Source organism: Dermacentor silvarum, chromosome 5 (assembly GCF_013339745.2).
Source record: "Dermacentor silvarum isolate Dsil-2018 chromosome 5, BIME_Dsil_1.4, whole genome shotgun sequence".
Taxonomy (NCBI): Eukaryota; Metazoa; Arthropoda; class Arachnida; order Ixodida; family Ixodidae; genus Dermacentor; species Dermacentor silvarum.
Genome location: NC_051158.1, coordinates 42996152 through 43020341, shown reverse-complemented (window position 1 = coordinate 43020341; position 24190 = coordinate 42996152).

The window sequence follows — 24190 nt, the reverse complement described above, 5'->3', positions numbered from 1 at the left end:
TATAGAACCGCTTCTACCTTCTTATTCAGTTGCCTGTTTTCACGCGGCTTTGAATTAGCTGCTTTCTGTCCCGCAATCACGCACGCGAGAACAAGGATACAGAGAAAGTTTTTTTTGTGTGTGGAGGGGTGGGTGGGTGCATATGCATGTTTCTGTGTGGGCGTGTGCGTGAGCGTGCATGCGCACGCATGCGTGTGTGTGCGCGTGTGTGTGTCTGCGCGTGCGCAGCAAACCACGGATGTTTTCCACCGCAGCTCGCTGCACAATCAAATTGAGTTTGTGAAAAGACTTAGTGACCATTCGATCTCCCGGTGAATCCTTAGAAAATTACGGAACTTCACTGAAAACTTATCATTGTCGTAGTTCATAGAGCCTGATTTGCTTTAGTAGCATGAATTGCTTTAAAGACGTGAGTTATGCTTATGATTGCTGCTAAAGAAGATAAACGCACTCCCGTGTCTTTTTACGTAAGCACACAAGTCACTTCCCCACGTCGACTTCTGCCAATCTGCTTTACCAAGCGATCTGTGCACCTCAATGACAACTTCACAAAAGCAAGGCGTGCTGCTGTTTCATTCCCTGATCACTTCCTCGCCTATATGACTAACTGCCTGTCATGGCTTATAACTACAGTAGCGCGAAGTTATAAGCTACGCTTATAACTTATCGTTTCATATTTCCTCTTGCAAAGCGAACCCAAAAGCTCATACCACGTTCGGAGTTTAACCCATGATTGCATATTAAAAAGCTTGAAAGTTTTCGTCATGTACAAACAAAAAGAATTAAAGAAAACATGGACTTCCCAGTTAGTTTTTCTTCAGTTTAGCTCATACACGTGTTGACGATCAGAACATCTGTGTTCGCCGTGTACGTAGTGTTGGTTGGTCCAAAGCAAATTCTCATAGCACGATTTAATAAGTCTCCACTCTGTCGACGACTTCCACGAAAAATATGACCCTATACATAGAGAACTCGTAGCTAATATCTCGCTATTTCTATTATTTGATCTACGGCATCTTTGCTGGAAGTTCTTTGCTCAACTCTAACTTGAGTGGAGTGGAAGAGTTGACTTTATTACGTGAGTCCTCGTGGCCTTACAAACACAAGTTCTCGATTTGCGACAACATTCCGAGTACTACTCAAGCTATACCGCCCGTAAAGTGCTTTGGGCAATAAATTGCAGCGCTGAGAGCAAAATGACATTAGGATGGACAGAAAAGTTCGTTGTAACTTTCTCGCAGTTCTCCCAGTTCTAACACTCCGAGTTCATTATGATTCACCGTCGTCGCAAAGAAATTCTTACACTTTTTTTCTGCAGCTCCCGACCACTTCGCTTTCTATTGCTGTCCGTGTGATGAACATTAGGCCCTGCAAGTCTCCATAACTTGCTGCATCCAGGCGCTCTATAACGGTGATAATGTAAAGCTTCTAAGGACCCCAATTCTGCAGAAATTGGAGGGCTGTAGGCGATTTAGCCGAATACATTTTAAGCATATATTTTTCATGTTGTGAAAATGTGTTGATTGGTGTTATAAAAGTGCACAAAATGGGGACCAGTTCTTTCCACAATATTTATTTTAAAGTCTCACGTGCCATTTTTTTGTCATTTGTTTGAAAATCTAAAGGCTACTCTTCGTGCCGGGGCTGAAATTGTCGCAAACAACGGTAAAATCATAGGTAGTGCCTATTCTGAAAATTCTCACTTGTATTTTCTGCCACTTCTTACTGACTTGCGCACGAAAGTCGGAATAACAGCAGATCTGAAGTCTTGTTTTGGTAAGACGAATTAAAAAGCTCAATGAAGCATCTGCATACTCTTTTACAGCGTAAGCTGCTATGGGCTCATTCCAATAACCGTTTCTGGTCGCGATGATGCCGCCACCGCCCCGTAACCGCTATCGCCGGAAATGCGAAAAAAAGTACCCGCTCTCCGTCGGGATCGAACTGCGTGGGAGTCGGATACTTTACCACTGAGCCACGCAAGCACTTGCTATAAGGCAGAAGAAAAATTCCCTTTATACGCACCCTATAGGCAGGTGCGCCGGCGCAGACGACCCGAGCCTCCACCAGTATGGTGGCGCCATCTAGTTAACGTGCCTGCAACCGCCGCGTGCGACGAGATGCGATTCAGACGCGATGCAATTCAGACGAGGCGCGCATTCAATGCTATCCCGATGTTAGACGTGCGCCACGTATTCTAGGTACCTCTTCGGTACACGTTATGGCGTCTCCTCGCAAAGTACGAACTGCTGCTAAAGAAGCGAATCGTAGAGCTACATGCGCGCCTACAACCAAGCATCATCGGGCTCAGGAGACTGCTGTGCAGAGAGCATTACAAGCCGCAGCTCGCCGCCGACGCCGGGCGGACAGTTCAGGTTGTTCTCTTCAAAATCTAGGTTAAGACACTTTGCCGCGAAGACCTTGTTGTGCGTGGTGCCGAAATTGGAGCTACTCTTGCGCCGCTCAACCAGCTTACGCTGTGACTGTGCTGCGTGTGTCGCGCAGGCCTGTGACTTTTTTTATCCTCCATGCAGAAAAATATGTTACAAGGACAATATTTTCCGGAGAAAGAGTTTGTTCAGTAGCGTGACCGGAATTTTTGGTTGGCATAATGATCAGCAGGCCGTGTTTTGCAACAGGAGGTCCTTTATTTCGTAAGCATACTTTTGGTCAAACGTTCCCAGAATATTTAGTCTCATTACGCTTGTGTACAGGCTCTCGTGAGCCCTTCGAGAACACCTTTTTTTTTCTTCCGGCGGCACCGCTGTTAGTCGAAAAGCAAATGCAATTTTTATTGAAAAAAAAAAGATAACAAAAAGAGCAAAGTCGATGTGTAATTGGAAGCTTCTTGTTGACTCCAAAGATGGCTGTTTTTCTTACTCCCGCAAGTGTATTCAACACCACGACACAGTATGTGCTTTGCAATTTGAACGAAACGAAACTATCGAGCACGTAATTTTCTCTCTGTAGTTCAATGAAAGCCAAGAGCAAGGCTCTAATGCATATTGGGAATTCTTAAGAGCCCCGACTGGTTGACGCTGTTTACGTTTTAAGGGAAGCAAAAAAAAAGAAACTTTGCGAAGCGTCTTGATTTTCGGCTTCGACGGTCAAAGAGAGAATGTTGTCACACGCACATTTTGCCTCTTGCTTTTGACTTTTGCCAGTGGTCGTTTTTCCCCGAATTGTTAGCGTTATCCATTTATCGCTCGGTGCGAGACGTGCCTAAAATATCAACCATTATTGTTAACGTCGTCATGAATTCTGCAGTAAAAGGTCTTATCGTATTGTGCGCGCGTCGCCAATAGTGCTACATGCGTTCTTTTGGCCCAAAATACCATACCACTATAGTTCTGGAAAAATCAATTGTACGCGACTATAGTTCTCTGCCAGCCTCCACTGCACCTTCCTTCTCTAATAGATCTCTTGTTTCTTTTCGATGTCTGCGTCCCTGGTGCTGCTTTGTAAAATAGTAAACTCGGCGATAAGGCAGTTCCACTCAACATGAAAGCTGGGGAAGTGCGGAGCAGTGATTCGCCGGTGTTTCCCTTGTGTTTATGTCGTTTTATCCTGTGTTTATCTTGTGTTTAGCTATTCTTTTCATAATGTTAGGATTAGCTTGCCTGCACTGGCGAGGAACTTCAGCTTCTCGCGCGCGCACCACTTGATCTGCCCTGCGTGGGGTGCTGTCTTTCACAGGCAAGCGCCCGCTGTCGCTCCAAGCGTGCTTGCTGCTCGGAGTTCTTGACGGGAAAGCGCGTACCGGAGCGCGTCAACGGCTAAAATCCCTATATAAGAAAAGTACCGCCATCTACCCTTTGCTCAGCCGCCTCCTCTCCTAAAGCGCTTGCATTTTTCTTTAATTTTTGCTTGCGAAAGCCAAGTCGACGGTGGCGCACCTAGAAAGTCCACGTTGAAGCTTTCAGGCCGGGCGCGCGCCGCCGCCGCCGGCGGCGACTGCGGCTGCGCAGAGGACTTTCAACATGGCTCTGAGGCGGAAAAAAAGAAAATATAAAGAAGTGAAAAGCGCGCGTTATCATCGTGCAATCGGAGATACATGAGAGAGAGAGAAGCGGCGTTTATCAAAGGATGGCGGTAGTAGTAGTAAACCCTTTATTTAGGTCCTGAGAAGCTAGGCAGGGGGGCCTGCTAGCCGTTGGCTAGTCCCATGTCGGAACAGAGAGGCCGTGCCTCTCCGCTCGTTCACGGGCCCTCTGGAGAGCCAGGAGTTGGACGTCTTGTCTGGCATCTGTGATGGCCTTCGTCCAGTCTTCTTCTTGGTTAAAATCCTGTAACACAGGGCACTGCCAGAGCATGTGATTTAATGAGCAAAATTCAGTGCCACAATCTGGGCAGAATGGATCGATGTCGGGGTGAAGTTTGTTCAGAAAGCTCCTAGAGGGGTAGGACCCCGTCTGGAGCATGCGGAGCGTGCTAGATTGTGATCTGTTGAGCTTATTATGGGGGGAGGGAAAACTCTGCCTATGTGATTTCTTGAAAAGTAACTAGAGGATCCCTGTGGAAGAGCTCTCCCGAACTCACCCGAGACACCATCCCGTCACGGCATATGAAACCTCGCGCACGGTTGTGGGCTATCTCATTGGGGTTCAGGTGACCCGGTAATACGTCTGATCCCATGTGTGCTGGGAACCAGACTATGTGATGAATAGTGTCTGAGGGGGGTCTGCCGTCGAGAATCCTGGCTGCCTGTTTGGCTATCAATCCCGATGCGAACGCTCTAATTGCCGCTCGGGAGTCCGTGTAAACTGTAGTGCGTGTTGTATCAAGTAATGCGAGAACTATAGCAGCCTGCTCCGCCACGTCGACCAATGAGGTCTTTAGCGAAGCTGCCGACAGGAGATCTCCCCTGTCATTGAATATAGCTACGGAAAACTTGTCGGAGCTCGTGTGTCGCGCCGCGTCAACAAAGGTCTCCGTTCCGGATAAGTTCTTTAGGAAAGCCCTAGCCCTTGCCAATCTTCGACCTTTATTGTGTTGTGGGTGGAGGTTTCGTGGAAAAGGGTGTACAATAAAGGAATTCATTGTTTGATTATCAAGTTGCGTGGTTTTTCCCTGATTAAAACTAGGACGGAGGCCTGCCGCATCGAACAGTCTTCTGCCTGCTTTGGAGTTCGATAATCTAATAATTTGTGCTGATCTTTGCGCTTCAATTAACTGCGAAGTGGTGTTGTGTACTCCCAACTTCATGAGTTTCTCTGTGCTCGCCGTGATTGGAATACCAAGCACCTTTTTGACACTTTTCCGCATGAGCGTATCTAATTTATCTTTCTCTGTTTTTGTCCAATTGAGGGCCGCGACTATGTAAATGACATGGCTCATGAGGAAAGCATGGTGAGCCCTAAGGAGTATATCCTCGCCTATGCCGTTCTTGTTGGACACTCTCATAATTAATCTGAGAATGTTCTCTGTTTTCGTGGTGAGATTAGCTATAGACTTTGCGTTGCAGCCCTTCGAGTCTAATAAAAGCCCTAGAATTTTGATAGAGTCTACTCTAAGGATGGTATACCCATCCCTGGTACGAACGCTAATGGGCACCTGATCGAGTGGGGTGAGTTCCCTAGCACCTCGTCTAGCCTGTCTGTACAGCAGGAGTTCCGACTTTCCAGGCGATAGTGCAAGTCCCGTACCGTCCAGGAAAGACTCTGTAACGTCTAGAGCCTCCTGTAGAGCTTGTTCGACCGTCGCCTCCGATCCTCCGGGACACCAGATTGTAATGTCGTCAGCATACTTTTATTATATAGGGACGTTCTCAACGGCTCTCTTTCAGTGCGCCCTAGCAGAATCTTTCCACTTGTGAGGCTGTGGCACCCTCTCTTGGCTAGTTTCGGTATGAGCTTGGTGTTTTCGATCGTGTTATCGTTAATTTGGGTTAATGAATGCGGTAATTCGTGATGTTCTCCTTATTTCATATTATTTTATTCTGATATGGTTTAATTTTATCCATCTTTAAGGAAATTGTACGGGAGTTTTATGTCTTACGTAGACCTTGGACGCTGTAACGTAAAATGATTCCAAACTGTTTTGATTCCGAACTCCTGACGTCAAATTTACGTAACCACCGACGCAAGCATCGGGCGCGGACCCGCAGCGTTGTCTGAACAACCCAATAAAACACTCTCCTCGTTTATTGGAGGTCACCTATGTTCGCTTTCAAAACCAATAACATTCTCTACACTCAGCGGTTTTGCTTATCTAATTGGCTGACAAGAGGCGTGGAGCACGTTCTAGTGGAGAGGGTTTCGATGGGGCCGAGCCAGCCCAGTGAAAATAGATAACCGCATGAAGAGGGTGGTGCCGGCTTCTCTGATTGGTCCGCTTCGCCTTACTTAGCTTTCGGTTGCTGGTCGAAAATCGCGGCGGCGTGCAACGGAAGGACAAGAATGCCGATAAAACGGATCCTCAGCAAGGAAGAGTTGGCAGAGCGATGTCGTATGCATGCCGAAAGGGCTCGATAACGTTTTACTACCACGCAAAAAGGTTTATCATGCGCAAATAAATACGTGCTCACCGGCAGGTGCGAGTAGCGAGGGCCTGAGCGATCGGCGGGCAGCCATCTTCAATTCCTTTCGCAACGGGGCAGTCTGTGGCTATTCAGAAAAATTTTCAGTCTTGTTCGGCATATTAATGCATTTTTTTCGTGTACACGTCACTTTGACGTGGTGAGTTTTCGCGGTTTTGTGAGGTCGCGTGACAGACAAGCGAAGTGGGCGTAGCCAGAAAACATTAGACCAATAGCAGAGGGCTAATGGTGAAAAGGCGTCGAATCAAGAATGATTATTTTTCTTTTGTGCGGTTTAATCATGCATAATCAGTGTGTACATGTTTTATCAGATGGGGAACTATCGCGGTGTTCGTGACGTCACGTGACAGACAGGCGAAGTTGGGAGTGGCCCGAAAATGTTTTGACCAAACGTGGAGGCTGATTGCAGAAATTGGAATCAAAACTGTTTGGAATCATTTTACGTTATAGCACCCCTTGTGTTTTACGTGACACCCACCGACAAGGGATGACATCCCGGGTACTTAAAGTGCTCCGCACTTAAAAAATTATTAGCCTTTCCCCTGTCGAGGAAATGGGAGTAAGCGAAGGTTGTCATTTGTTTCTTCGGTGTTCCTCCGAACGAATTTCACTGACCAGTAGCACGTTGTGCTCAAACCACAACCTGCCACACGCACTGCAGCTGGCTCCGAAGTTCCGGTGGAGAAACTCATGTTGAAACCTGGTCGTCGCACCGGGGAAGTATGCACTAGCTTGCCGATGTGCGCAGCACCTTTGTCGCGTTCCTGGAGGGCTAGACGACGCTGACATGTGGCCTCAGCATCGCGTTCTCGCACCTCATGGTCGGCGGCTCTTCGCTGACGTTTGGCCTCAACATCGCGCTCCCTCAACTCGGGGTCCACGGCTCTTCCATAACGTTTCGCCTGGGCTTCGAAAGCCCTCACGCTACAATCAGCAAGTTGACGCCGAGGCCTTTCACGAGCGCGTTCATTCTGGATGGACTTTCATAAAATTTCTTCAAAATTAAATCTTTCTGTTACATAAGACATTGAATGGCTCATACCCCCTTAAGCAATGGCTCGTACTCTCCATTACGACGACAGAAGAGAAGAGAAATTGTACGCTGGGTTGATTAGCGGCAACGCAGCCAGCTGTGTAAGCAGACGACGATGACGATTGGGGGAGCAGTGGCAGGAATGAGTGCCGTGCACGAGCGCGTGCGACCACCTCTTCTGTGTGTAAATGTTATTGTGTCTGCCATTATATGACTATACACAACTGGTGAATGTTTTAGAGGGTTGCATGTTACTGTAATAAATAACACGAAAGAGAGGGAGAAAAACACAGTGGCTGAATTGGTTAGCGTGGTGGTTTCGCAAGCCGGAGGTGGGTGGTTCGAGTCCGCAGCCCGACGAGCAATTTTTATTTTCGCACGGCTTGAGATGAGTTTTTTTTTCTTTTTTTTTTTTGGGGGGGGGGTCACACCTTGGTTGTGCGTGACACCCACCGACGAGGGACGACATCCCGGTCCCGAAAGTGCTCCACACTTAAAAAGGAATTCAATTCTGGGACGTATGCGAGCACCAGTGCTTATTCTGGAATGTGTAGTATATATATTAGCAGAAACCCGCAGTGGTTGCTTAGTGGTTATGGTGTAGGGCTGCTAAGCTCTAGGTCGCGGGATGAAATACCGCCACGGCAGTCACAGTTCGATGGGGGCGAAATGCAGAAAACACTCGCGCACTTAGATTTAGGTGCACGTTAAAGAACTCCAGGTGGTCCAAAATATTCTGAAGTCCCACACTACGGCGTGCCTCATAAAGAGATTGTAGTTTTGGTATGTAAAACCCCATAATTTAAATATTATTGGGCAGTCAACCCGTTAGTTAAGGTTGCGACGACCGACGACTGCCATCGTTGTGAATCCTGGGTTCGTTTTCATTCTTGGCGTAAGTTTGCCATATAAAAAGTAATATTATTAACTCACCCCTTTCTTCAGAGTCACTATACCACGTGACAACATTAACCTTTGTAATCGCAAGTGCGCCTAAAAATTGACCTTCTTCTCGACTTTACATAGCGCAGAAAAATGCTGGTTCTCAACTTCAATACCTTTTCAAAGCCTATCTGTCTGCAGCCAGCAACGTTATCCTGTTATGTTTTTTTTTCAATATGGCAGAATTTGTTCTTTTCTTGTGAACGAAGGAAGTCTAACCGCGTAACTAACGTTTCTGCAAGTAGACTCCTCTGCTGACCCGGTGATTTCACGTAGACAAGTGCACTTGAAGAAACGTTGGTTCCTTGCTGAGTCTTGCACTCTTGACCCACAGTCGATGAAGTAAAACCTCCATCCTCCTGTGAATGGTTTCGCCTACATTGTTTTCTCTCTAGTCTTTCTTTCGGGTGAGGCTTTAATAGTATAACGAAAAGGTCGAATCTAGTAGTGAGACGATTTTTTTTTGCCGCCGTCAATGCAGCGGAGGTGGCGGAAATTGGTACGCGTATAAAAAACTTGATACATTTGAAATTAAATGTTTGCGTAAAAGAGCATGGCATCATATCTGATGCCGACTGCTCTTTTGGTCTTGTCAAACCGCACATACTACAGTTAGGCCGGCTCGGTAAAAAAACACAAATAAACAAAATGATATATTTTAAATATGCGTCGGATCGCTCTCACGCACTGTTGATAGAAATTTCAAGTAAACACATTGTACGTCACAACGGACACATCACAGCAATAGTCACAGCAGCTTCAATTAAATGTAACACGTTGCACGGACAATAAAAAATAAAAAATATATATAGCAGAGGAAGCAGTGAGAGTTTGTAAAAACAGAATTGAAATAAAAGAATATTGAAAGATTGTCAATTTCTCAACATTTAGTTCGAGTAAGCAGCACTGCAGCACAGAAGCGTGAGCGAAACACAGTTCATGCAGCACCCGCTCGAGCAATTCTCAGCAGTTCTTGTTCGTTACAGGAATTATCTTAACGCGCAAACCGCACTCTTCTGTAGTTCAATTGTTCGCCATGACCACTAATGTGTCGGTTATCTGAATAAAACGCGATAGCTATTAACCACAATTACCAGCCTTGCATGGGCGCCAATTCAGAGCCAGTATTGGCGGTAAGAATAGGATTTGGTAGAAACATGGTACCCGACACTCGTGTTCAGAAAATTCCTTGTGTTCAGTCAGAATCTTCTATCACTGAGCTTTAGCAACAGCTTCGATAACTATGTCCTAAAGCATCAGTGTATCTCGCCAGACCTTTTTTATGCGCATTTCAAAAAGAAAATTATGTCAGGCACAGGATTTCTCGCAAATGGGCATGATTGGTACTATCGCGCTCAGTATGAGCTACACCACGGGAGCACGTGGCCAAGCGCGCTATAAGGTTGTACAGTGGCGCCAATCGTGACATCTTTTCGAGTTACCAGGGGAGGTTTTGGCAGATCCTTCAGGTGCGCATCGCCCCCACTGGCTTGCTTCCCCCTCGCCCTCCTTTATTTGAAGGAACGTTTAGCCATTTATTTTGCTGGTTGATTCTGTCTTTACTGAAGAGAAATTCGACGTTGATACAGGGACTTTACCGCTGACCAGAGGTGGCGTGCGAGACTTATTAAATACGCGCTACCTTCATCGAAGAAGGGCTGTGCAACTGCGTTTTACTTAAACACTTTCTGATTTCTTCATCCTTCAAGCGAAGAGGGTGACCTGGTAACGACACGGGCCTTCAATATTTTGAGTACAGAGTTTTGGCAGAGCTGTGCAGCCAATGCCCAACGCACTGCCGTTGATACTATTCCGGGGCTCGCTAGCATCATTCCTTCTATGGCCACAGTAGTCATACTTTGCTTGTTTACCGGACCTACGCTGTTAATATGTTCTAATAACACCAGTTATCGATATATACCAGTCTCCAGTCAGTTCGCCTAGCAAAGGGAGAGGTAGCAAACGCTTCTCTTGGATACGTCAGCGTGAGGTCACGTGCAGTGCTCTTGCCTGAGAAATTTACCTGGCTCCCCAAAAGATTGCGTGATCATCAAAAGATAGCAAAATGCGGCTGGAATGAAAAAAGAAGCTTCTGATATTTCAGCGAAAACAAAAGCTGTGCTGCTTTTTTGGTTTCCTTTATTTTGTGTGATAGGAATTGCGAAGAAAAGCCCATTTCTCGCGGTCAAAGAAAATACGAACAGAAAAATAACACGAGAATTGTAATATATCTTCATTCGGATACAAAGCAAATAACATAGTAAACAAACCCTATTCAACATCACTACAAGAATAACAATGTGAATGAGCAATACTGACTGCATTTAGAATGCATAAAAAGAAAGGCGAAATTGTAGTAATAACTGAAATAATAACATTTTACAACACGAATAGAAATATTAAAGGGAAAAAGCACGAGTAACAAGAACGGAAAATAGATGGAGTGGTCATCACGCCTTAGTAGCGGGTCATGGCCCCTTGAACGGCAATCACGTTCTGCATCCTCGACAGGAGTGACGCGTACAGGTTCTGAATGAAACTGTTCATTTTAGAGGCGCATCCATTCTTCTACAGCGCTCCACAGGTCATCAGCGGATCAAGTGTGCAATCCTCTTCTGCAGAGCCTGACCTTCATTCTACCCCATACGGCCTCACTGATGTTAAGGTCTGCCACTTTGGTGACCCACTTGATACACCGCACACCTCGCATGTTCAGGCCCCGCAGGGGCGTCTGCGTGAGCAGGCGTTTGGTGAGTTGCGACACCACGTACCCGAGCACATGGGGGTTGGACCCTCCCGCGTGTAGCCGTGCGCGGCTTAGCCGTGTCTGGGGAAAGGGGGATCCTGGGGGTTGAGCCGATGCCGGGTGTTCGGACCTTTAAGGCCCCCCGGCGGAGGCAACACACCTCTTCGGCCTCTGCTTCACATAGACGGCACCCCTGGGCTGACCCACCCAGGGGAAACCGGCAGTCGCCTTTTCCTGTCCTCCTCTCCACCTTTCACTTTCCTATCCTCTTTCCCTCAACTCTCCTGTCTCCTCCTCTCTTCTTAGTTCTTCTTTTTCCTGGCGGCTAGGGTTAACCTTGTGTGGCTAACTACCCTGAGTTACGCCATATTGGGTTATAGTTGCGGTATACAGCTGGCGTGGGCAGGACTTGCAAGTTCTCGACGCGTCCCCTCGTTGGGCTCCGTGGTGGGTGGCTGGTACCGTGGCCGAAAAGGCATAATTTTTATGGCTAGTTCTTTTTCTTCAACTGATCGCCCTCCGCACAAAAGGGGGCGCACCGATGTCACTGCTCAGTTCTTCACGAAGAACAAAACCAACTTCCCCAGATTCCACGTAATCCATAGTGAGCACTCAGAAATTACTGCACGACATGTCTCTCCTTTCAATGTCACAAGAACCCTAATTGACGCCATAGGACAAGGATATAAAATAAAGAAGTTAGCCAATGGGGACCTTCTTTTGGAGGTGTTGTACCAGCATCAATACGAGAAGCTTTCAGGAGTAACAGCCTTTGGGGACATTCCTATAGCTATCAGCGCCCACCGATCACTGAATACTGTTCGTGGCGTCATTTCTGACGATGACCTAAAGTATGTGACCGAAGAAGAACTCCTAAACGGACTCAAAGAACAACATGTCACAAATGTGTACAGAATAAAAATCAGACGGGAAGGCAAGGAAATCGAAACAAAGCACTTCGTCCTAACATTCGCATTGAGCATACTGCCTGACTCTGTGGAGGTAGGCTACTCCAAACTGAAACTTCGACCATACATCCCCAACCCGCGACGCTGCTTCAAATGCCAAAGGTATGGCCACGGCTCACAGAGCTGCCGGGGCCAAACCACATGCGCTAAGTGTGCTTCCCATGACCACCCCTCAGACAATTGTGAAGTTCAACCACACCTCTGTGTAAACTGCGAGGGCAGTCATCCTGCTTACTCGCGTGCTTGCCCAACATGGAAACAAGAGAAAGAGATCATCACACTCAAAGTAAAAGAAAATATCACTTTCAGAGAAGCGCGGAAGCGACTTTCGTTGGTGCAGAAAAAAAGTTATTCCGTTGTGCTGCAAAATGGCGCGGCAGCACAGCGGCTCCCAGGGCCTGCCCAGGTCACACGCAGTGAGGCCGGGGCAGAGCCTCCAGCGCCTTCGGTGGAAGCAGCTAGCGCTGCGCCACCCCATCAAAAGCAGGCTGTGCAGACCCCCAGGTCAGCAAGCCTCAAGGCCTCTCTCCACACGGCGAGGCCCAGCTCGAACACACCCGTGCGTCCAGCACGGACGTCCAGCGTATCTGAGGATACAATGGACACAAGTCAAGGCAGCCCTGTGCCGTCGACGTCGAATGAACGGCGGGGCTCCCTAGAACGCCACAAAAGAGAGAAGCCCCGAATCACGGGGCCTAAAAACACTACCTAAGTCTTCTTTTACTCGACACATATAATTACAAGATGGCTTTCATACACTGGAATTGCAGGGGACTTTTACATAACCTAAATGACATAAAAGACATACTAGCCACACACTCACCCGTAGCCTTGTGTCTACAAGAAACAAACTTAGGTCCTAAACACGAAAACATACTTAAAAACTATAAAGTCTTCCGCCGCGACCGAGAGCAGGCAAGCAGGCTCTCGGGTGGCGTTGCTATTATAGTTAAAAATGGGGTCGCAGCTCGAGAACATCAGCTTAAAACCAGATTAGAAGCTGTGGCAGCCATCCTGCACACATTCAAAACAATTACAGTATGCTGTGTATACCTGGAGCCACATCTTGGAATAACTATGCATGAATTGGAAGACCTTTTAGAACAGTTACCGAAGCCATATTTGATAGTCGGAGATTTTAATGCACACTCCAGCTTTTGGGGCAGTGACAAAACCGATACAAGAGGCCAAGTTATTGAGGATCTTATACTGAGTAATAACCTCTGTCTACTAAACACGGGAAAACCAACGTATTGTTCACCTAGCTCAGGAAAAATGAGCTGTATTGATTTATCGTTTAGTTCACCCTCAATTTTTACCGATCTTAAGTGGGATGTCCTAGACAACCCATATGGAAGCGATCACCTACCTGTACTAATCAGCCTAACATCTTCACCGGAAGTAATCCCGACGAAACCACGACGGTGGATGCTCCGTTTAGCCGACTGGGCACTGTTTCGAGAAAAGGCCAGCCTAGAAAAAATAAATTCGAATAATCTGAGTATAGACGAACTTAATGAAGCTTTCACTAACTGTATTATTGCCGCAGCGCGCCTAGCTATCCCTCAATCCTCTGGAGTAGTAAAACAAAACCACAAAATTTGGTATACGCACGAATGTAGAGAAGCGAAAAAGAAACAAAACAAATCCTGGGGGACTTTTCGTAGATACCCAACGGCGGAAAATTTTATCAGTTTTAAAAAAGCAAGAGCAAAAGCCCGATACATCCGCCGCAATGCCGAAAAATCTTCGTGGCAAAGCTACGTGTCTTCCATAAACAGCTCAACTACATCAAAACAAATGTGGGAGAAGGTTCGAAACCTAAATGGCAGCTACTCCCCATTCACAATTCCCCTCCTCACAGCCCCAGGTATACAGACAAGTATTGAAGAACAGGCAGACATTTTGGGGGAATACTTCTCGGCAGTTTCCAGTTCATCACACTATACAGAATCATTTTTAAAATTCAGAAATACCGCTGAGAAACAAAGACTGCCGGTAAATGGCAGCACAAATGAGCCATACAATACTTTAATTACAGTTCATGAAATCCAGAGAGTACTGTCCGCTGGTAAACAGACTGCACCAGGTCCGGATGAGATACATTATCAAATGTTAGCTCATCTCTCCGAACCTGCCGTAGAGGCCCTTTTAGGACTTTTTAACAAAGTTTGGGTGACGGGGAATATACCTGAAGCCTGGAAGAAAGCCATTATCATTCCATTTTTGAAACCCGGAAAACCACCAACTTCCCCGAGTAGTTATAGGCCCATAGCCCTCACCAGCTGTCTTGCAAAGACATTTGAAAGTGTCTTGAATATTAGACTAACCTTTGTGCTAGAAATTCGCGAACTTCTCGACATTCATCAATGTGGTTTTAAAAAGGCATGCTCCACAACTGACCATCTTGTTCGATTTGAAAATACAGTTCGAGAAGCTTTTATACACAAACAACACTGTCTTGCTGTCTTTTTCGATTTAGAGAAGGCATATGACACAACCTGGAGGTTTGGGATTCTCAAAGACCTGGCTGAGCTTGGCATCCGCGGCAGGATGCTGAACTGCTTAAAAGACTTCCTATCTAATCGCTCGTTCCATGTACGCCTAGGCTCCACCCTTTCAAAGAATTTCATTCAGGAAAACGGAGTACCCCAGGGATGTATTTTAAGCACAACACTCTTTGTTGTAAAAATGAACTCTATTAGCAAAATTATCCCAAGATCCATTATGTATTCAGTCTACGTCGACGATCTTCAGATAGCCTGCACGTCCTCCAACATATCAACATGCGAAAGACAAGTACAGTTAACAATAAATAAACTGGCAACATGGGCAGACAGAAATGGGTTCCGCTTTTCTCCACAGAAAACAGTGGCTATTCTTTTCTCACTCAAACGAGGCTTACAGACAGACCCCACCCTACACCTGAACGAAACTGAATTACCTGTCCAAAATGAGCACAAATTTCTCGGTATAACTTTTGACAAAAAACTCACTTTCCTTCCGCACATAAACGCGCTTAAAAAGAAAGCATCTCGATCCCTGAACATACTTAAAGTCCTTTCACACAAACACTGGGGTTCTGATAGGCTATGCCTTCTACAAATTTATCGCTCCGTTATACGCTCCCGCTTAGACTATGGTTCCATAGTGTATGGTTCAGCAAGGAAGTCATACTTGAACCGCCTGGACCCAGTACATAACTTAGGTTTACGTCTTTCAACTGGTGCATACAAGACCTCGCCCATAAACAGTCTGTATGTAGAAACCAATGAGCCACCACTTTCAGACAGAAGAACTATGCTCACATGCTCATACATTCTAAAAATCCGTTCACTGCCAAAACATATCTGTTACCAAATAGTTACAAGGTGCCCATCGCGAACACTGTTTACCAACAAACCCCATGCAATAAGACCACTCCTTCTCCGCTTTGAAGAGAGATGCCAAGAATTAGATATAATGGACACATTGCCTCATATAGCCCAGAATCCCGATCCACTCCCGCCTTGGTATCGCCTGCCCTCTGTGTGCGACTTCACATTAACGCAATTTCAGAAAAAACAAACACCGCATGAACATATATTACAAGAATATTTAGCAGTAAAGGAAAAATACGCGGAACACTCAGCATTTTATACCGATGGTTCGAAAACAGCAGGCTACGTTGGAAGTGCCGTGATACAAGGCAATTGGGAAAAAACTGTACGCCTACCTCAGTGTGCATCCATTTTCACTGCCGAGTGTTACGCAGTCTCTGTGGCTGTAGAAAAAATAATAAATGAGAACATTGAGAACAGCATCATTTACACAGACTCACTAAGTGTACTCACAGCACTTCAGCCTAGAAATGCAATTACACCATTAATCGGCAACATCCTACATAACCTAAGAAGAGCCACAAGCCAAGGACACAACATAAAATTTGTTGGGTGCCGAGCCACGTCGGAATCAGTGGCAATGAGAAAGCAGATGAATGTGCTGCGAAAGCGCGGCATAAAGAAATCATAAATGTGAGAATTCCTTACAAAGATTCCATGAAATTAGTGTTCCATAAACTGCGAAATAAATGGCAGTCTACATGGAAAAAAGAAGTAAACAATAAACTACATCTAGTAAAACCTAACATAGAAGAATGGAAGTCATGCTCACACCAAAAACGCTTCATCGAAGTCATATTATGTCGCCTCCGCATTGGACACACGCATCTTACTCACAATTTCCTACTAACAAAACAAGACAAGCCTGTTTGTGAAAAATGCGGAGATGAACTTACCGTAATTCACATATTAATATCATGCACGAAACTCGAAACACTGAGAAAAAAATATTTTACTTTGTTTTACAATGAACACATTCCTTTTCATCCATCATTAATTTTAGGCGAAGACGCACTAGTAAATATGGCATACGTTTTTAGCTTCTTAAGGGAAGCAGGTGTCCTCGAAAAACTATGAATCTGACCCTGCGCTTCATTTCACATTATGATACACCTCATTCACCTTCTCTTCTCCGAGAAGAAGACTGAGGTTTTTTTAATTTGTTGGGATCCTGGGGGTCCTTGCCTAGACAAGGAGTGTTGATCAGGTGACCCAACTGTCGAAAAGAAACTTTACCTTGTGGTTGGCGCATGATAGCCTTAGTTGCTTATGCGCCATTAAACACAACACAACACAACACAACACACGCATGTTCAGGAGCTCCCCAACAACCTTTGCAGTGTGGACAGGTGACAGGTCCTGTTGGAACAAGAAGTCTCCGTCAGGAAAAGGCCCGGCCAATGCGTAAGGTATCACGACATAATCAAGGATGTCGCAATACCTTGCCGATGTCATCGGTCCTTCAATACGGTGCAAAACGCCAAGTCCATCTCGGGACATAGTGCCCCAAACATTGACAGCAGTGCGGCCGCTGGATGCGACTTCCTGCACGCAAAGGGGGTCGTAGCGGATGTTGACAGGGCTCCACACACGTTGCTTTTGGTCCCAGTGTGTTGTAAAGGTAGGTTTGTCCCAAAAAAGTACAGTTTTCCAATCGTCCGTGGTCCAGGAGGCGTGTTCAGTCCCGAAGTTGAGCCACACCGTCTTGTTTGTCTCGGACAGGCGCGGCTTCTGGGCCGCAACATGACTCTTGAGCTCTTATTGCGCCAGTCGTCTTTTTATTGTCGACACGCTTGCAGACATACCAGCGGCAGCACCGATCTCCTTGGCAGTGCAGAAGGGGCTTGTCTGCGCGGCGTCGAGGATAGCCATGTCCTGAGCAGGAGTAGTTGCACGAGGGTGCCGTTTATGAGGAGCGTCACTGATGCGGCCTTCATCCCTATAAGCTTGGATGATGCGATTGACAGTCTTATTCGATCTCCCCATCATTTCTGCTATTTGGCGTTGAGTATACTGCTTCAGGGCACATCAACTATAAGCTGGCGCTCAGTGTTTGGCACTCGGGACATTTTCCGAAGTGAAGAACGTATTTGTGTTTCATTGTGCGCACTACACGCAGCCACTTTCACGCAATAGGGTGCGCGGTGCATCAGTGCGGAATTTTCCATTAAATAAAATGAAGCAAACACAGAGAGCCAGGCTAGCATATCACCTGTTTCGTGAAGCTCCACTTGTCGAACACGAAGTTTGGGCATCAAGCCACGGCGGCAGTTATCATTTTCGAAGCTGAAATCACCACAGGGTAAAATGAGGGCGAGAGGGAAAGCAAGCAAGTGGGGGCGATGCGCACTCACAGGAACAGCCGAACCCTCCCCTGATAACTCGGAAACATGTCACCATTGGCGCTACTGTATAATCTTACAGCGCGCTTGGCCACGTGCTCCCGCGGTGTAGCTCATGCTGAGCGCGATAGTACGTTCACCGGCGTCCACATTTTCGGTCACAACATAGTTCCTTAAAAATACTAGTTAGTAAATTTACATTAGTTATACTATGCATCAGAGGTTGCCGTATACGTCCTGATGTCCACCAACTCGAGTAATATGTTGCCTAAACCACCATCACTTAAACTCCACCTTGAGGTTTCGTTTGTTTGTTGGACCCATACGTTTATGTTCTTCATTAAAACACACAATACTTTTTCCTAGAACGGGGTTCTGTTACTCAAACGCCCGTCATGATCAAGTTCGTCGACTAGGCATTCTCGAGTACAATGACTACGCTAGTATCCTGTGCATTATCAGTGCCTTCCGTCGGAATACCTAGTCCCGCATGTGTGGGGACTTATCTGATTTAACTAAATACAGTTATACAAATCGAACGCATATCTTGGAATCCGTGTGCAGCGAAGCTTTCGTCATGTGTTTAATGAAATGCTATAAATTTGCCAATTTGATTTCCGCGTCGTTGGAGGTAAAGGAAACTATAGCACGCTCGAATGTGCTCGTGCGCCACCTGTGCTACGCAATGCGATAACTCTTATCTTGCCTTGTATTTATTTACTTCTTATTTATTTTATATGTACCACCTGGTTCTTGGTCAATCCCCCTTTGTGGGTAAGTGCCATAATGTGTGAATCATCATCATCATCGACACCCGGAGATCAGCTCAAAGAAGTAGTTGGGGTCGACAGAATGGAAGTATACACGCGCGATTGTGGCCTATTTGTGCTTACGTTGTGCTTAGGGAAGTAGGCATACAAAGGTTATTATTATAAACGTTCGATTTATTAAGGGAGTTGTGCTCTTGATGACGTATTTTTGTTGTAACGAGGATATTTAGGTTATTACTGAATAATCCCGTAGAAAGCAAGGCCCTCCAACCTGTGCACGTATGAGTGTAGCAAAAAAAAAAAAAAAAAAAAAAAACATCGTAATTTCTTGCGTGCGAGCTATCCGTGAGTACAGCAGCAGAAGCACCCAACCAGACACCATGGTAAAATGTTCGTATCGTCTTTTGTTGAAAAACTTTTTCTTAACTGGAAATTTCGGCAAGGTTTGCAGAGAAAGCTTCCGTTCAGAAGTTATGTTCGTGGCTGCGAATCTATAGCAGATGAGCGTTCAGTGCCAGTATATCGAAGCCCTCTCCTTTTCAACGAAGTTGCTTCGGGTTAGTTGCTTGTGATCTGCAAGGGACAGCAGTTTACCTCGCTTTCAGTGAAGTGATTGATTACCGTGACCAAAGCACGGGGCAATGTCAGCGGCAACGCACCCATAACAGACCATCATTATGATCTATAGCTTCAAAATCGGGGGTGGCTCTTTATCAGAAAAGAGATTTGTGGAGGAGCCGTAGAATGGGGGGCGGAGGGGCGGTCGGCAATCGATGACACACTGAAAGGACATCGAGGTTATATCATAGTAACTGCAGGAGAAGTATCTAGTGATTTAGAAAATGGCCATCGATGCAATGCACACGCTTCACCTGCAAACCAAAATTTGAAACACTTGTAGGTGGCAGCCATACTTTGCCGGATATGGCGGATAACAGCTGAGAAAGTGTGTAGTCTGTTCTTATCACATGCTTGCTGCCAGCTTCCACTCGTCGTGACGTTGTCTGCTGCGTCCTCGTCAGCTCAACTGCTGCCACATCGCTGGCCACACTGACATATTCTGACTATAGGCTCAATATCACGTACGCGTCCTATACATAATAGCGCGACAGTTAAAAAAAAGAAAAAAAGAAGTTCTGTAGTTGACAACAAATGTCAATATGCGTACATGATAAACGATAGCTCAGCGAAATTCTTTTGAGCCAAAAAAGGGTGAATTGGATAAGCAGCTTTATTTATCGCTAAATGTCGAGCTGTTGTGTAATTTCGTCGTATGAGCCGAAGTACCATCATCAGCCCATAAGTCTACTGCAGGAGGCAGGCCTCTCCATGTGACCTCCAAGTGCTTCCTACCTTTCATATTTAAGCAGATTTCATCTCGTGTTTGAAATGTTCTTACGTCACCGTTATATCGAACGTTTAATTTCCCTTGGTACGTCGCAACTCTTGCGAATGAATAGCCCCCAGTGCTGCTTTGAAGCGTAAATTACCGAAAAGACCATTGCACAGCACAAAAAGATTGCATTCATTGTAGCGCAGCCACTTTTGCTGCACACATTTTATAAATGTTTTCCTTCATTTTGAAATGGTCGGTGCATGGTACATAAACGTCATGCGTACGTAGAAAAACGTGTGGCTATGCGATCATTCAAATTCTGAGAATATGCTACACGGAGTTTGGTATTTAATTACGAGGAAGTATGTCAACCATTACACAGAGTAAAATCAACGAACTGGTAAAGCATACTATTTTCGCGAGGGCAATTGAAATGGAGAGATTGGTTGTAAATATAACTTACATCAACGTCATGTAATAATTGGTCACCTAGACAACCGCTGACATTATCAAACGCGAAACCAAGACTTATCTGGGGCACTTCTTCCAGCAAAACCCAACGAAGAGTGTACAAGCCAACAACTGTTTGTATAACGGAAGAAAACGAAAACTCGCACTCCTGCTTCCGTAAAGTATAGCAACACACAGTAGCGTTAAAAAAATTACGCAGAACCTATCTCTGCATGTCTGTCTATATATGCGAAGCATTTTTTTTAATTTTGGAGAACCAACCACTGAAACAAAACACCTGGTTTGTACAATGTGAAGGTCTCTTTATTTACAAAGCAAAATGTGTCTAATGTTACGGGTTCCTTCTTTTCTTTTTTGTGCAGATGTGTGGATCTTCCGAAGTGGCGCCATTGACGACGGAAAGGATAGTTCGTCTGCAGGCTTTTCTATATAAGTCTGATGACGTCTATTGCATCTTTCTAATGAGTAAGTAGTTCAGGGTACCTTTTTCCAGTTGTTCGGGAAGTGAAACTGCTCTTGCTACTGCCAAAATCCCGGTGCTGAAGAATTACGCGAGTATAAATTGTTTAATATTATGCGCGTACGTCATAAATAACGCAAGTGAACTGTCAAAGCGCGTAACGTACAGTCCTTATTGAAACACCACTGTTGATCGGGGATAATTAAATATTCAAGAGTTCAAATTTTATCGTCCTTGTTATGTTGCCGTCAATATGCACCTGTGCACACTGTGCAGTCAGTAGTGGCTACATCAAATATCCCCCCCCCCTCCAAAAAAAAAAAAAAAAAAACCAAAGTTAAAGTGGAGTTCCCGCTTCCTAAGAAAAGCTACTTCTCTTTTAAAAAACTGATCTGCCCACTATTTCCTTTCAAGCGAAACCTAAAATTGGCGCCTGGTTCAAGGATATAGAACCATAGATATTGCCATTTAAAGAATTGCAGCGAAGCGCGGCTTAGACATGCATTTACTGAATTGGAAACATTTCCAGTTCATTACAAAGCGATATCCGATGCGGAAAACGGCACGAAGACGTCCCTTATAACACGCCAGATAAAATCTTTCAAGAACAGGTTTTTTCCTGGCGCTGCATCTCTCAGAGGACGCAACTGACAACTGCGACGAACAAGCCAAATATATCTGTGAATTCGTGAACAAATGCCACCCATGAGACTCTATAGCGAAACAGACCCGAGCGAAGGCTCATTCTGAACGAGACAACAGAAAATGAGTCCCAGTGGGAGAGTTAAGCGCACCTAAAACGTGCTTGTTTTGACCGCTCATGCCGATTGTATCTTTTTTCAGTGTTTTTCCCCGCAAACGATCCAATGACTCCAATGTTATGTCTTCGGCATCCGTTTCCAGTAAGCTGTGTGCCATTGCAAGAAAAGGTAACAAAGCCACCCGGTTCTTGCCGTTATTTTGCCGAAAGCTTGCAAAAATTTTGTGGTTTCTACTTGAGGGTGTTCTTCAAGCCTGTGACTACACCTGAGACATGAATTCACGCTAACCCTTTGTTCAAGTGACGCTCAAGCACTGTTTAAAAAACACTTGGCAGTTCGTTACATTTCACGAGCCGGTGCACTTCAAGATGATATCATTCAGATCAGGAAAGGAAGCTGAATGAAAACTAGTGCTTAGCATAGCTTACCGTGATAGAGCATGTAATGTAGCTTTATTGCCAGAACATCGGCGAATATTCGAGAAATTATTTGGCTAAAAATGCGTGTGAACACTTCCATGTATGCAGCGCCTGCAAAAAGTTGTCAATAAATATGAAATAATCCACCCAGATTAAATATAGGTTGTTCAGAAGAATAGGAATTAGGCTTAACGGTGTGATCGCCAAATTAACGTGCAAAATTTCTCCGAATGTTTTTTTTTTTGCCTTGCACAACACTCATGCCCGGAATATATATCCAAGCGTAGACAATATAAATAGTACAGTGTAAGTATACTACAAAGAAGAACATAGCAGGATACAGCGCTAGCAGCATTAGTAAGCTAGCAGCTTATAGGGCTTTCGTGTACTTCTTGTATGCTGTGCCGGATAAAGGGAACTGTTTCATGACGTTAATATTGTATTGGCTACTAGGACGTTTTCATATAGATCAGTAGAAAGAAGCTCCCTAAATTTTAATTTAGGTCGGATTGTGAATATTTAAAAAAGTGGCCCTTTAAGCTTATTTAGGCCGCATTTAGCCGAAAGCTTACGTTGCTTTCATGGGATTCCTTCAAGTTTAAAGGAAGCTCTCGCAGTGCATGACGGGGATGGCCGATCACTGCAATCTCGTGCTTTCCCGCAAATTTATTTCGACACCCTTTTATAGAAGTAAGGTATGCAAAGCACTTCAAGAAAACTAAAACACCTATATGTATTCCCCACTGACAGAGACGGGACTCGAACCCAGTCCCTCTAGATTCTAGATTCTGAGACATCCGTTCGGCAGCCAGACCAATCAGCTCCTGGTGTGGGATCTTTTGATAGCATTTCGAATAATAATGTATGCGTACATTTCTAACGTACACATAAGCCCTAAACATGAAGGATAAGAAAAATGATCGGAAGCTAGCGACTCGCTACAACGATACACAGGAATACGATAGGGATATACTATTAAGCCAGAAAATACAGTGAGTACAAGCGATATGGAAATAGATGTGGTGCTTAGATTATATGACGGATAATAAGAAGGTGCGCAGTTAGGCTCGTAATCGATCGATCTATCTATCTATCTATCTATCTATCTATCTATCTATCTATCTATCTTTCTATCTATCTATCTATCTATCTATCTATCTATCTATCTAGCTATCTATCTATCTATTTATCAATCTATCAATCCAAGGGCCTTTTTAGTTCTTGTGTTTTACATACAGTGGCTCATACAGATGCAATTGCGTACTCCTGCCTACTAGGGGACTCATTTCGCCGCCAAAGGCATTACGAAAAACTTTAACGTTCTGTTGTATCAGTGACCTCGCAGCAGTCCCACTTTGAGGTAAATTTCTAAAGCTTTCTCAGACAGCAAATTTCCATCTAGGCAACTAACTCTTAAGCGCACAAATAGCTCTAGCACTAGTCTCTCCCTTGCTTCCAAACGTTCCGTGTGTACTGAAAAACACTGAAGCTCTTGCAGTGGCAGCAAGACCACCACGGTCTCGGTCTTCGTAGTTCCTGGGCTGCAGTGTTGAAATTCGTGCGAATCTTTGGGACAACTTCGCGTACTAATAACAATTAACGTTACCGTTCCTACTATACTTTGCGCTAATAAACTTGTTTCCCAGTCACAGTCCTCGAGCAGGGTTTCGTTCACCCACGCATTTCAGCAGTCAAGCCGGAATGCTATCCTTGTTTGCATGGATCGCTCATATCTTTGTCATTTGATACGATTTCAATAGGACGTGCATGATCACAGTGGTATCCTTCATCTCAATGTGGTATTGTTAACTGGACACTGTAAACAGTGAGTAATGAGAACTGCGTCCTGCCCTGGATATGAGGAAGGCGGAAAAAAGCTTAGCGGCATCAGATTAATTGCACACAGCGATCATCTAGTGAGAACGCACTCTGTTCGGTAATCTGCACAATTATACTTTTTTTCCTAGCTGGTTTAAAAACAAATTGTGCTTTGGCACGTACGAAACTTATGAGGACGTTTGATG